General features: G+C 49.2%; 1 protein-coding gene across 3 annotated transcripts in view; it reads right to left on the bottom strand.

The window, feature by feature from the left end:
* Positions 1–12,884, bottom strand: part of Arhgap22 (Rho GTPase activating protein 22) — a 158,176-nt gene that overhangs the window by 131,969 nt on the left and 13,323 nt on the right. The gene's annotated exons all lie outside the window — the stretch shown is intronic.

Genomic DNA, 12,884 nt, shown 5'->3' with positions numbered 1-12,884 from the left:
TGCTGGTTTACAAGGCATGTCCCTCCAAACCCTGGTTGTAAACCTGCCCTTTTCTATCAAGCCAGTCTCTCCAAAAAATGCCAGCCGTGGGCACGGCTTGGTAATAGCTCCCACCTTGAGAGCTATTGGTGGATTATAATCCAATCACTTTGTGCTCTGATAGCCACCTCATATGTCCCCTTAACCACTGAGCCTAAGGTTGGGTTATTTTGAGCTGTGTTATAATCATCCTGCTTTGAATGTCCCTTGTCCCTCTTCCCCCTGTGTAGCCCTCTTCAGGTTTCTGTGTGTCTCATGTCTGGTGATTCTCCAGTGTAACATTGGCAAGGTCCTGGGAAGCCTCTGAAGCAGGGCAGGAAGGCTGGGAGAGTCTGGACTGGGGGAGGAGGAGAGGGATGAAGAACGAGTGGCAAGACTGAAGGATGTGGTAGTCCCACATCCAGGTTAACAGGAGGGGGAGCCCACAGAGAGCAGGCAGTCTCGTTTGGCTTCAAGCCACTTCTTCTAGTCTTTGCTTGTGCCTTAGATAGAGAAGTGGGTATTTTGATAGAGCATCCAGGGCCTTTCATAGTCCTTCCTGCCTTCCCCTCTGCCCTACGCCTTGCTGCTGCTGAACTTGGCCATAATCTAGAGCAAGTCCTCTGTGCTGGTCACATGAGGGCCCCATGTGCCCCCTTTCATATGCAGCCCCTGCTCTCACTCTCTCTGGAAGCTTTCATAACATTGCTTCAGCTCCACACGCCTTGTCATGCTTTTAACACACCCCCTCTAGAACCGTTCTGATCCTACCAGCTGGGGGAGACAGGAGGCGCTTTCCCTGAGCCCTTGGTCACCTTCCTAGGACTGGCTTTCTTACCTTCCCAGCCATGAGCCCCAAACTACCTCATAAAACCCCCGTGAAGGATACTGTGCATAGAGGATGGGGAGATGGCCCGGTGTGTAAGATGCCCTACCATGCAAGCACAAAGACAAGATTCTGGATCCTGAGAACCCACATAAAGCCTGGGTAGGCATGGCAGCCTGCCTGAAGTCCTAGTGATTGGGAAGTGGAAGCAGGGGATCCTGAGGACAAGCTGGTTAGCTAGACCAGCCAAACTGGCAAGCTCTGAGTTCAAGTGAGAGAACCTGAGTGATGGAGGAAGACATCCAATGCCAACCTCTACCAAACACACCCAGGTACATACGTGTGTACCCACACACAGGAATACATACACATGTGCACTAAACACACACATAGACACACATACAGACACACACACAATACTATGTATGAACAGATCATTGCATAGATCTTCTCCTTTAAGGCCAAGTGCAATCCAGGTCAGCTAGGGACAGAGCCCACCCTGGAAGGATGAGAGAATACGGAGCTGGACAAATCACATGCTGACACCAGGGTCACAGGGCAAGTCCCGTGGCCAGTGACAGCATCTTGAGCAATCCGGAAACCATCTGTGAGTAATGCAGCCTGGCCATTCTTCCCCTGAGCCAAGGGCCAGCAAATGCCAGAGCCTTGGCCCAGGGCTACTCATGATTGTTTTGCTTAAGAAACCACCTCGGGAGCTTTTCCTGTGCAGCTGCTTCCCAAGGACTTCAAATCACCACTCTCACTGCCTGCTTTTCTGGCATTAGAGTCCAAGGAAGAAAACCACAGGCTCTGGGCTCAGACTCAGAAGGCAAGCCCGGAAAGGGCAGGAGCTGATGTGATTGGGACCACGGGGGTCAGTGGCTGGAGAGCAAAGTGGCTCCTCTTCCATTCTCTTGCCCTGACCCCAGACTGCTCCCAGCCCTGCTGATGCAGGATTCACAGGCAGCAGCCGGAAGTGGCTGTGCTGCCTTTCCATGCAGCAGTGGACATTGGAAGCCCCCAGATCCTTCCAGGGCTGGAGCGTGAGAAAAAGGGCAGGAGTAAGGGATGTATTGATTATGAAGACTCTTAATAGCTTGTATTTGAACAAACAGTGTTATTCCTCTAGGTGTAAGCTAAAATCAGGAAAGGGGGTTACTGGTCAGCATGGTAGGAGATTCTGGGAGTGCTCTTGACCAGTGCAGCCTTTACCCCACCCCCACCCCAGCATTGTGATTCCTGGGGCTCTAAGCCTAAGCTTCTCTCCTGCCTCACACTCTTCCTTATTTTCTTTCTAAGGGCTGCTCTGGAGCAGGCACTGAGAGTGTGAGGGGACTGGAAGGGGCAGCTGTCTCTAGAAACACCTGCTAAAATGCACAATTGTAGATGGAATTCCTGCCCATCAACGCACTCAGTCCAGAGCTAGGGAGTTTCAGGCTGCACCCTGGAGACTCTGCAGAAGAGCACCTGCTTGCCATACCACCACTGCATCCCATTTCACTGATCTCCTTAAGCAGTGTGTGATGCATGGCCTCCCTGGGCTTGCAAAATCATGACCTACGTGCAGCCAGGGCAAGGAACCACCGCCTTAGAAGAAACTACACATGCCTGGGGTCGGGGCTACCAAGGTGGCCTTTGCCTGATGCCATCCCGAGGGAAAGGTCTTTTTATGGAGAGGTACACGTATCAATCATTTATCCAGCTAGAATGAACCTCCAGCTCTAAGGAGAAATCCCTTGCTTGTAGAGCTACTGGTGCTGTTGTTTAATCTGTGCACTGCACACAAGTGTCCAGTAGGGGGCAGTGGAGGCGGGAGTTGAATTTGGGCTGGACCAGCAAGCATTGAGAGTGGCAGCTAGAAGAAGGAACTCTTCTCTAATTTTCACCAAGATGCCATGAGGACAGTGGAGCCCCGCATCCCTTTCCCAGAAACTCCTGGGCTTTAGACAGAAGCGTGCCCTTGAAGACGCCAACGTGGAAACAGTGCAGACCTGGCTCTCCACCGTTTGTCTCCAGGCACCAGCACCACCCTTCCCTGCCGGGCTGCTTAGAGTGCCCTCTGTCTCCAGCTGTGAGGAGGCTGCTGCCCCCTCCTGAGCCTGTCACTCAAGGCCATCACTTCCCACTCTCCTGCTGCCTATCCAGTGGGGTCCCAGCCAGGCAGCTGGCCTTAATCTGTAAGGAAGCTCATGGTTACATTTTTAATAAGTTTGCAAAGCCAATAGTTTAAGATGGGCACCATCAGAAATTGAACAAGATAAACTTTTAATTGAGTAAATTGTGTTGCAAAACTTATCACTTCCTAATCCATTTGAGTCACCCATATGGAAAATACCGTATTTGCCCGCTGCCATGCAGACCTCGCCGAGTTCAGCGCTGTTATGCTAGAAGGAGCCACAGCACGGAAATCAGGCAGCACTAACTAATTCAGAGCATAGGAATCTCTTTTCTCTTTTCATAGCCCTCTGATCCATGCCAGAGGCCTGCAGGGACCTGCCGCAATGTGGGGGAATATATGCCTGCTGCCCAAATGGGCACATCGCTGCCCCCTTCCCTACCACCCTTTCCTGTGCCCCAGTCAGTGTGAGTCCCCTGCACTGAGTAGAGAATGCCAGGTTTCTACCTGAATCAGCCTTCTCCCTCCTCATGGACGCTCTGTGTTTTCAACAACCTACAGGCAAGTGTGGTTGTAATCTGGTCAGCATATATGAGCAGAAGTGATGTGGCTTCTCCCAGGCCTGGGATAGAGTGCTCTGCCCCCTGACGCCCTACCGAGCTCATTTCCATTTCCTGGTCAGCTAGGATCAGGTCTTAAGTAGAAAGCGGGGAGGGCCATGCAGTCTGAGTCCTGAGTGGCTGTGTGGAAGGAAGCCCTCCCTGCCAGCCTGGAAGCACTCCACATGGATATGAAAAGCGGCAGTGAATGCCCATTGCGAGGCTTATTCCTTGGCCGGTCCTCCTTGTAACTACATAGCTGATTTTCCACTGGATCTACAGTTTCATCTGCTCTTCTTTGCCTGAGAGATTTTGAAACACCCTCCAGTGTCAGCTCTGTGTTCATCTCTATGGCTAAAGTGGGTCACCATGCCTGAGGCTCCATAGACTTTCTTCTACAAGCCTGGATGTGTGTATGTATGTCTGTGTGTGTTGTGTGACAGACAGGCAAGAGAGTTGAACTGCTGAATCTCTTCTATAATTTAAATACCACCTTCATACAAATTATCAGGTTGAACTAATGTACTCTTTCCAGATTTTTAAATTGAAAAATTGTGTGGTATTCATCAAAGGTAAAAGTTTTGGGGGTGTTGCTTTGCTGGTACTATGGGCATGTCCTTCATCTGTGTTGTCACTGGGAGGATGGGAGCTGAGGGCAGGCATCTCTCCCTGCCTCTTTTCTGGCACTGATCTGCTCATTGCTGATCTTTTAATTAGTATTGTCTATGTGTTGCAACCCATGGTACACACTGCCATTCATAGCCAGGCCCCCGAAAAGGATCCAGAGTCTTAGATCCCCACTTTTAATTAGTTGTCTATTTAGGGTCTTGGTACCCAGGTCAGGATAATGATACAGCATCCAAAATCACATATCGAAAAACCACCCAGGCAAAAGGAGAAGCAAGGCAAGAGGAAGAAGCACAGAGCACAGAGGCTTGCTTACAAAGCCCCTCAATTATGCTAGCTGGTATTCACTGTCAACTTGGAGCTACCTAGGAGGCATACTTATCTCTGTGCATGCCTGTGGTTTTATGTCCAGGGAGGACAAATTGAGGGAGGAAGATGGACTCTGTGTACAGGCAATGCTATCCCGTGGGCTGGTATCCCAGACTGAAAATGAAGGGAAAAGGGAGGCAGCGGCCATGTGTTAGCATTCGACTCTCCCTGTTAGCTGATCTGCCAAGATGTGAGCAAGCTGCCTCTTACTATCATGGCTTCTCCGGCATGAAGAACTTCAAACTGTGACTCAAAATAAGCCCTTCCTCCTGTATGCTGCCTCTCATCTGGTGCTTTGTTGCAGGGATGAGAAGGAGTAACACAACCATGACCCAAATGTCCTTGCGAGACCTGCAGCCTTATTCCCCAGAGGAGAGGGCTTAGGTGCAACCATCTGGTTGAGACACAGTGGTTTGTCGTGTGTCAATTTCATCTTTACACAACATCTCTGCCTGCTGGGAGCTGGGCTACTGGATGGACCTGGCTTTGGGCAAAGGGAGTCAGACATGTGTTCCATGGCCTCGTGTTGTCATTGCCTAGGGCTTCCTCAAGAAGGACGAGGCTTTGGTTGCTACCACTTCACATGGCCATTGGCTGGGAGCCTCCCAAGAATAGAAAAGCAGGAAGCGGGCTGAAAACCTGAGTGTGCTTGTTTGAATGAGAACGTCCCTTCATGGGTGCATGCATTTGAATACTGGTCTTCCATTTGGTGGAACTATTTGGGAAGGATTAGGAGATGTGGAGGAGTTTGTGTCACTAGTGGGTGTTGGGGGCAGAGCTTGGAGGTTTCAAAATCTGGAGTATTCTCAGCTCTCTCTCTCTGCCTCCTACCTTTGGAAAGGATGTAAGGTCTCAGCTACTGCTCCAGAGCCAAGCCTGTCTGTCAGATGTCATGTTTCCCACCATGTTAGCCGTGGACTCACTCTCTGAAACCGGAAGTTTCCCCAAAATTCCTATAAAATACCTTGGTCAAGATGTCTCTTCACAGCAGCGGACTCTGAGGTACACCCCAAGAGAACACATAGCGAGTGGCCGATAGCTCACCCTGTTCCTGCTCCCAGGCAGCAAGCTCTTTCTTGAAGGCTACCCTGTCTACACATGAACTCCAGAGCAGAGCTCATGTGTGTCGCTTTTAAACTTCTGTCAATGTCAAGTTCAGGACAAATGCTTCTCAGCTAAGAGTCTTTGTTTAACTTGGGCGAGTACCTGGGCCTCTGTTGCTCTGAGTGACTTTCGGATTAAGAATGAATCCATACAGCTGCAAATTCTTTTTGTGAGTTTCTCAGAGCAGAACTTTCTGTGTGCACACCGGGCCACTAAGAGAGCTAGGCAGGGAGTGGCTGGTCTGTAGGGTACCTGTGGCTGGCCTACTCTATTGGTCAGACAGAGAACCTAGTTCTACCAGTCTGGGACTGAGAGGAAGTACGGAGATGTGTTCTGTCTCTCCAGCAGAACAAGGTGTCCCTGATCATGGGATGAGGATACATGGGGAGTCCAAGTGCCTGTGCATCATTCCTGAAACAGGGTGTGGCAGAGAGAGGGGAAGGCTGCCACCGTGGGCTGCTCAGAAGCTAAGAGTAGCCCTTGATCTCACGGGAGTCCAGTGAGGGTCTGAAGTGACTTTGCCTCCCTGAATTCAAGGTTGAAGGTTATGTTTGAGGTAATAAAGATTCACTGTTTCGGTTAGTTTTGCATCGTTGATTAACAGCTGTGGTCCCCAGTGCAAATGCCTGCCTGAGGAAGAGAGGCCAGGCCCTAAGCAGAGGGCAAGAATGGATTGCCCCTGCGCTCCCTCCTGTGCTCACTCCTCTCCCACAACCCCTCTCTCCCCATTCACATCTTCCAAGACGAATCCCCTCATCCTGACTCCTCTGTTTGCTTCCATTCATCTCCCTGCCTTTGGCATTTTTAGTCTATCCCTTGATGGCACCTACCTCAAGGCCACAGACATCCCAGTCTTTTGCTTTCTTGGTTAGAACTTGGTTGCTGCTGGACAGTATCCATCCCATCCATGACTTGGGGAAACTTCCCAGATCCATCTTCGGAACCCATAGGGAACTGGTCTGCTTTGCCCCCAATAGGCAGTCAAACATAACTAGATAACTCAGACCCAGCTAACCTGGACAGAGTTGACCTTATAGCCTGCAGCAGGGAAAATGTTATGCCGTGACAACCACACCCTGCAGCAGGGTCGGGGCTCCCTGCTTGTCTGTACTGCTAGCATGTAAGCCCTCTATAACCACTGATGCTTCTGACCATTTGCCATGCCTGTTTCAACTCCCAAAGAGTAGCCTTGTAGCCTTCCAACAAATTCCCTTTCCTGCCTTTAGCTGCTTTGGTTGCCTTTTCATCGGGACTGAAGCCTACGTCATATTGCTCAGTCCAAGCTTGCCTGTTCCTCTTCTGTCTGACCTTGTTAATCTTCTGAAACCAGCACAGACACACAGTCTCCCCTTATCCATTCTCGAACTGAAGTAATTTCCTTCCCTATTTCCTTGGTTGTGCTACCAACTTCATCTCATCCTGGAAGCCAGAGGCCATCTTTCCAGATCTGGCCTCTCCAGCCCTTCATTCTGTTTCCTCAGGAGACTCTTGTTGGTCAGCATTGATTGTGACTTCCGCTCACCTAAGGATGCCTCTGAGTGAGAGGCTCCCAACAAGCTACTTCCATCACAGTCTTTATTGTATCCTGATGTGTTTCAAACCTAACTGGGGCTTAGCTATCTGTCCCTCATCTCTGCCAGGGTCTAGTGTTCGCATATTGCTTTCTTTGCCTGGTTCCAGGGACTATTAAGCTCCCTGGCCATGAGCCAGTATTCTCCAACATATAGTTTGTACTCAAAACCATGATTTAGTCTCTGTGACCACTACTACTGACATGTGACTAAATGATTTCCTGGCAGGTCACTGAGCATCTACCTAACAAATTCTATGGGCGCCCATTTTGTTAACAAAGCAGGCAGCATAGACAATAGCATGGTAAATTTGTAGCCTTAGCTCTGAACTCAAGCCCAGCACGGTTCTGCATGGCTTTCTACCATTGCCTCAACTTTTCTCATTTCTTGGATCATGAGTAGAGCCAAAGAGGCAACTTCAGCCAAATGTAAGTCATTCTTGCTAGTCCTTAGAACCAAACCAGTCACATGGAGTCCCATCCATGGGGTGTGGTCATTAAGTGGAGAGTTGAAAAGAGACTTAGATGTAAGAATGTCAGTCAGAGGAGAGTGCCAGCTGGGATTGTAACTGTGGTAGAACCACCAAGAAGAATGTGAAAGTAAAAGAAGCCAAGACCAAACTCAGAAAGCCTTAGTACCTACAGATTGTTGGAGGGAGGTTTAGCTAAGTTCCCTAACAGCATAGGCAGAGAAAGTGGGGAGAACCCAGTCAGGGTTCTGGACAGGAGAGGCTGGTGTCGCAAGAGCAAAAATAAGGAGCGCTTTCAAGCGGTGGCTTACTGTGTGGTGTGCTGAGGAAGGGCAGCAGTGGAAGAGGAAAGAGGATAGTGTGCAGAGGACAGGGCCTATGACGCCGTGTTCAGCCCAGGAGTAAATTCTCTGTATGGGTGAAGGAGAAGGCCAGGATTTGCCATTACCAGTAAATTCCAGTTCTGACAATGTTAAGAACTTCCTACTCCCTAAGCCGTCTCGTGGAAAAACCAAGACAAGACACAAAAACATTGAATAGACTATACAAAACGCATACTTAAAAATAAACAGTGGAGGTGGAGTAGTGGGTGGGGGTAAAGTGACGCCACATGATATCCACGTAGAAAGTGTCATTTTCTGCAATGAGTACACACCAAGTAAAAAAGAAAAAGTAAACAGACAGCTGAGAAGTGAAATCATGGAGGAACTTTGAATGACTTTTTCCTTATACCAGCAACAATGATAACAACACAAGAGGACAAAAGCTGGCAAGACAACAGTTTAGATCAGCAAAACCCTCACAGAAACCTCAGTCTCCATGCCAGCATTGTCACTGTAGGGAGTGAAAGTGCTGTTGGGGCTTTGCCTTGACCTCACCAACCCAGGATTCTCCTATGGACAGCAGGGAGCAAGGGGTTCCCCTCAAGCCCTGTCAGAGGCAAATGTTTTGGTCGCTGGGGTCTCAGGCAGTAGATAACAGGACAAAGATTAACCTAACATAAAGCTTTGGACAAAAGGCTTGGAGATGAGATGTGTGGAGAGAAGAACTTAGATAAAGTCAAACATGTTGAGGCCATGGTGGTATTGATGTTTTTGCCTTGTTGTAACCAAAATGCCCGGTAGAAACAACCTAAGGGATAAAGGTTTATTTTGGCTCCTGGTTTCAGAGTGATTTCAGTCTGTGGTGGGAAAGGTGTGGCAGTGGGAGCATGAGGCAGTGGCAGTTCACATAAAGGTGACACGGAAGCAGGGACCACAGATGAAAACCAGGGTATAATTTCAAATCAACCTACTTCTGCTTGCCAGGAGCTACTCCCAAAGCCATGATGGCCTTCAAGAAAGTGCCATGAGCTAGAGAACAAGCCTTAAAAACAAGATGGCAGAGAACGCCTCAGATTCATACCACGACAACATCCCTGCAGAGGTGTGAGCTGTCGCTTCTTTGTGGTCTTCAAGCTCTTCTCAGCATCAGGTAAAGAGTAGGGCAGAGCTATCAGCTGTGTGGTGGAGTATGGAAGGTGGGTACCAAGACACTGTGGAGACCAGAGTTTCCATGCAGTGTCTCTGTTGATCTCTGTTCAATTGCCAATTAGCCTCTGAGCTAACGGGATATACTTCAATGGCCACATGTGAAAAAAAATAAGTAGGTTACCAAATTAGTCCATGAAACCAACGAGCAGGAGCAATTATAATGAGCAGCATCCACAGATCCAGGAAGGAAAGGAAAGCCCGAGTCCCCGAATTGCCACAGCGAAGTGGTGATTATGGCGGAGTACAGGCAGCACCTTGCTCTGGGTGTGGATGGCAACCCCAGACTTTGTCAGAATGGATGTGGGCAGAGGAAGGCTCTCTGATGCACTCCTCAGACTTCGTCCACTGCCTCTGTAAGAATGTCAACACCCTTCTCTTGGCCATTGGCTTCCATCTTTCCAACCCAGAATGTAGTTCCTATTCCTGTGTGGTGCTCGCACAGGCAAGATGATTCCATCAAGCGTACAAGGATGGTGAGCAAGAGGGTGAGAGTGGCTTAAGCAAAAAATGATCAGAGATCCATCTGAAGCAATATGGGGCAATGGGAATATAATTTATGGTTTAGCACTATGTGGCATGCCCAGTCTCTGGGGTTCCAAGGTGCCTCCGAGACAGAGAAGAGGCCATACAATTGGAGCCTGGAAGCTGAAATACCACCAGACCATCCATGCTTCCCTAAAATTTGGCTCAGGCCAGACCAGAAATACCAGTGTATTGGTGTTTTGCCTGAATGTATGTCTGTGTGTCAAATCCCTTGGAACTGGAGTTACAGACATTTGTGAGCTGCCATGTGGATGCTGGGAATTGAACCCAGGTCCTCTGGAAGAGCAGCCAGTGATCTTTACTGCTGACTCATCTCTCCAGTCTCTATATTTTTATTTTATTAAAATTTTAACTTTAAGCAAAAGGTAGAGAAGTAGTTGTTCAATGTGATCCTCATAAGAAAAGAAAAAGAATAAAGAGGTCTAGTGCACAGTCCAATCCTTTTTGGAGATGCTGATGTATAGTTCAAATTTCAACAGAGAGAAAGAGTGAACCTCATCTTTTGTTAAAAGAAGAAAAGCCTTTGGCCCTGGAGAGGCTACTTGCAAAACATGTGTCAGTGACCTAAGCCAGCAACCTCCAGCTAGGTGACATTGTCTGATCACATCTGGGGACTATCTGGGTCCTGTTTGGTGCCTGACAGCAAGGCTGACATTTTCCTTCTGCCCTCAGCCAGCCTTGGATGAATGTCCTGATGTCTTCCAGGTAAGGCTGCTGTTTGCCACCTAGCAAGGACATAGAGACCTGGGGTGTTGTATGGCAATGGCTGGCGGGCAGCAGCTTTGAGTGAGGGTAGTTATGTGGCCAGGATTCCCACTGGATCTCTCTCTTTTTTAGATTAATTAATTTATATATCCACTTTACATCCCAATTATAGTCCCCTCCCTCCTCTCCTTCACATCCCACTCTCCCTCCCTTTTCCCCCTCTCCTCTCCACTATTCCTGAGAAAAGGAGAACCCCCTCCCCCACTACTAACCCACCCTAGTACATCAAGTCACATCAGGACTGAGCACAGCCTTTTCCCCTGTGGCCTAGTCAGACAACCCCACCAAGGGGAAGTCATAAAAAATCAGGCAACAGAGTCCGTGTCAGAGATGGCCCCCATTTCTCTTACTAGGGAACCTACATGAAGCCCCAGCTGCCCATCAGCTGTATCTGCATGCATGGTTCTTGATTGGTGCTTCAGTCTCCACAAGGCCCTCTGGGTGCAAGTTAGTTGGCTCTGTTGGTCTTGTGGAGTTCCTGTCACCTCCAGGTCCTTTTATCTTTCCCTCCACTTTTCCACAAGACTTCCCACTCTTTGCCCAATGTTTGGCTGTGAGTCTCAGCATCTGTTTCAATCCTCTGCTTGGTGGAGCCTCTCAGAGGAGAGTTAGGCTAGGCTCCTGTCTGCAAGCATAGTATCGTGCCATTAATACCGTCAGGGGTTGGCTCTCTTCCATGAGGTGAGTCTCAGGTTGGGCTAGGCATTGTTTGGACATTCCCTCAATCTCTGTTCTAGCTGTACCCCTGCACATCTCATAGCAGGGTAAATTTTGGGTCAAAGTTTTTGTGCATAGTTTGGCATTCTCCCTCTACTAGGAGTCTTGTCTAGTCAGTGTCCACTAGGAGTCTCAGCTGGAGTCACCCCCATATCCTCCTTACCTGTTCTTACCTCCTTACCTGTGCTTACCCTGTTCTTAAGCCCCACCGGATCTCTTAGAAAAAGATGTTGTCCTTTGTACAGCTAGACATCCAACAATCATAATAACTATGGATTAAATGAGCGATTGAATCATCCCAGAGTGCCTGGACTGAGGTCAGGGATTTGAATGGCTGTGGAGAGCTGTATGCTTTCTTCCAAATAAAGCCTATGGATAGGATGACTAATCAGAGTGGGTCTCTGGGGGCCCAATATGGTGACACCTCCCTCCCCCTCACAGCACTTGGAAGTAAGAGGGTGACCTGGGCCACAGACCAAGCTCCTGGTTAACAGGTTAACAGTCACTATGGTGGGTCTGGGCGTCACACAGCCCTGAAGAAGCAGCCAGCACAGTGAGTCCCGGGGACTCACTTGCTCTCACCCTGCTCAGAGGAAGTCAAACTGATCACAAAATACCACTTCCTGAAACTATTAGTGGTTAGGGTGGTTTTTCTTTTTCTATTCGAAACAAGATTTTTTTAAAGCATTGGGCCACGTGAGTAGCTCTCGGTTACTCATCCTGAGTCAGCCCTGACATCCAACACTCTCTGGGTCACTGCTGAGTATGGCTGGACCCTGTCCATGCCCCTGCTCCTTCTTGAAGATGAATATATGAATGCCATGTGGCAGGGTTGTGAGGACCAAATGAAAGGAGTTAGGCCCTCGTTTCCCAGGCAATGGCTGCTCTAACAGGAGGGCCTCGAGAATAGTCTCACACTCGATTCCTAGCATGGTGCTCATTGGAAGCTCCTGAATGACAGGAGGGAGGGGAGCTCTTTTTGCTTTTCAAAAGTTCCTGAATCTATTAACAATTTTTTATTTTGTTTATACTTATTAGTGGTGTGTGTGTGTGTGTGTGTGTGTATTGTGATGCATTTCTCCCGTGCGAAAGTCAGAGGGCAAGTTTGTCGAGCTGGTTCTCCCTGTCCACCTTTATTTGAGTTTGGGGGACCTAATTCAGGGCATCAGGACTGTGTGGCCTGGCACCTGAGTCTCTGTTAACGCAGCCATTCTGGAGGAGTGGGATCAGGTTGCTCGATCAGTTTAACCACCAGGAGGGAGTGGTCCTATCTGCTCAGTCATGCCTTTGCTGCCGCCATGAAGTCCCTCCATGATGGGCTTCAGTAGAGCTTCCGGGTTGGCGAAACACGGAGGTTCTGTGGACGTGGCTCACCCTGAGGGCGTGCGGCAGGCCCCAGCCCTCCCTCAGGGCTCTGCCATACGGTTCTCCAGAGATGTAGCTCTTAAAATAAATCAATGCATTCTTGAGTTTTGTGAGTCATCCTAGGGAGTTGTTGAAACTGAGGGGGGCAGTGGGAAACCGTGAGGACAAAAGGGTGGGCGGCTTAGGCACCCGCTCGTGAGGGGCGCCAGAAGCTGGAGCAGTTCTGTGAGTCTGAGTGTAATAGTCTATAGTCCACAGACTAT

Source organism: Meriones unguiculatus, chromosome 9 (genome assembly GCF_030254825.1).
Source record: "Meriones unguiculatus strain TT.TT164.6M chromosome 9, Bangor_MerUng_6.1, whole genome shotgun sequence".
Lineage (NCBI taxonomy): Eukaryota > Metazoa > Chordata > Mammalia > Rodentia > Muridae > Meriones > Meriones unguiculatus.
The sequence above is the reverse complement of the archived record's forward strand: the minus strand, read 5'-3'. Positions and strand labels throughout refer to the sequence as shown.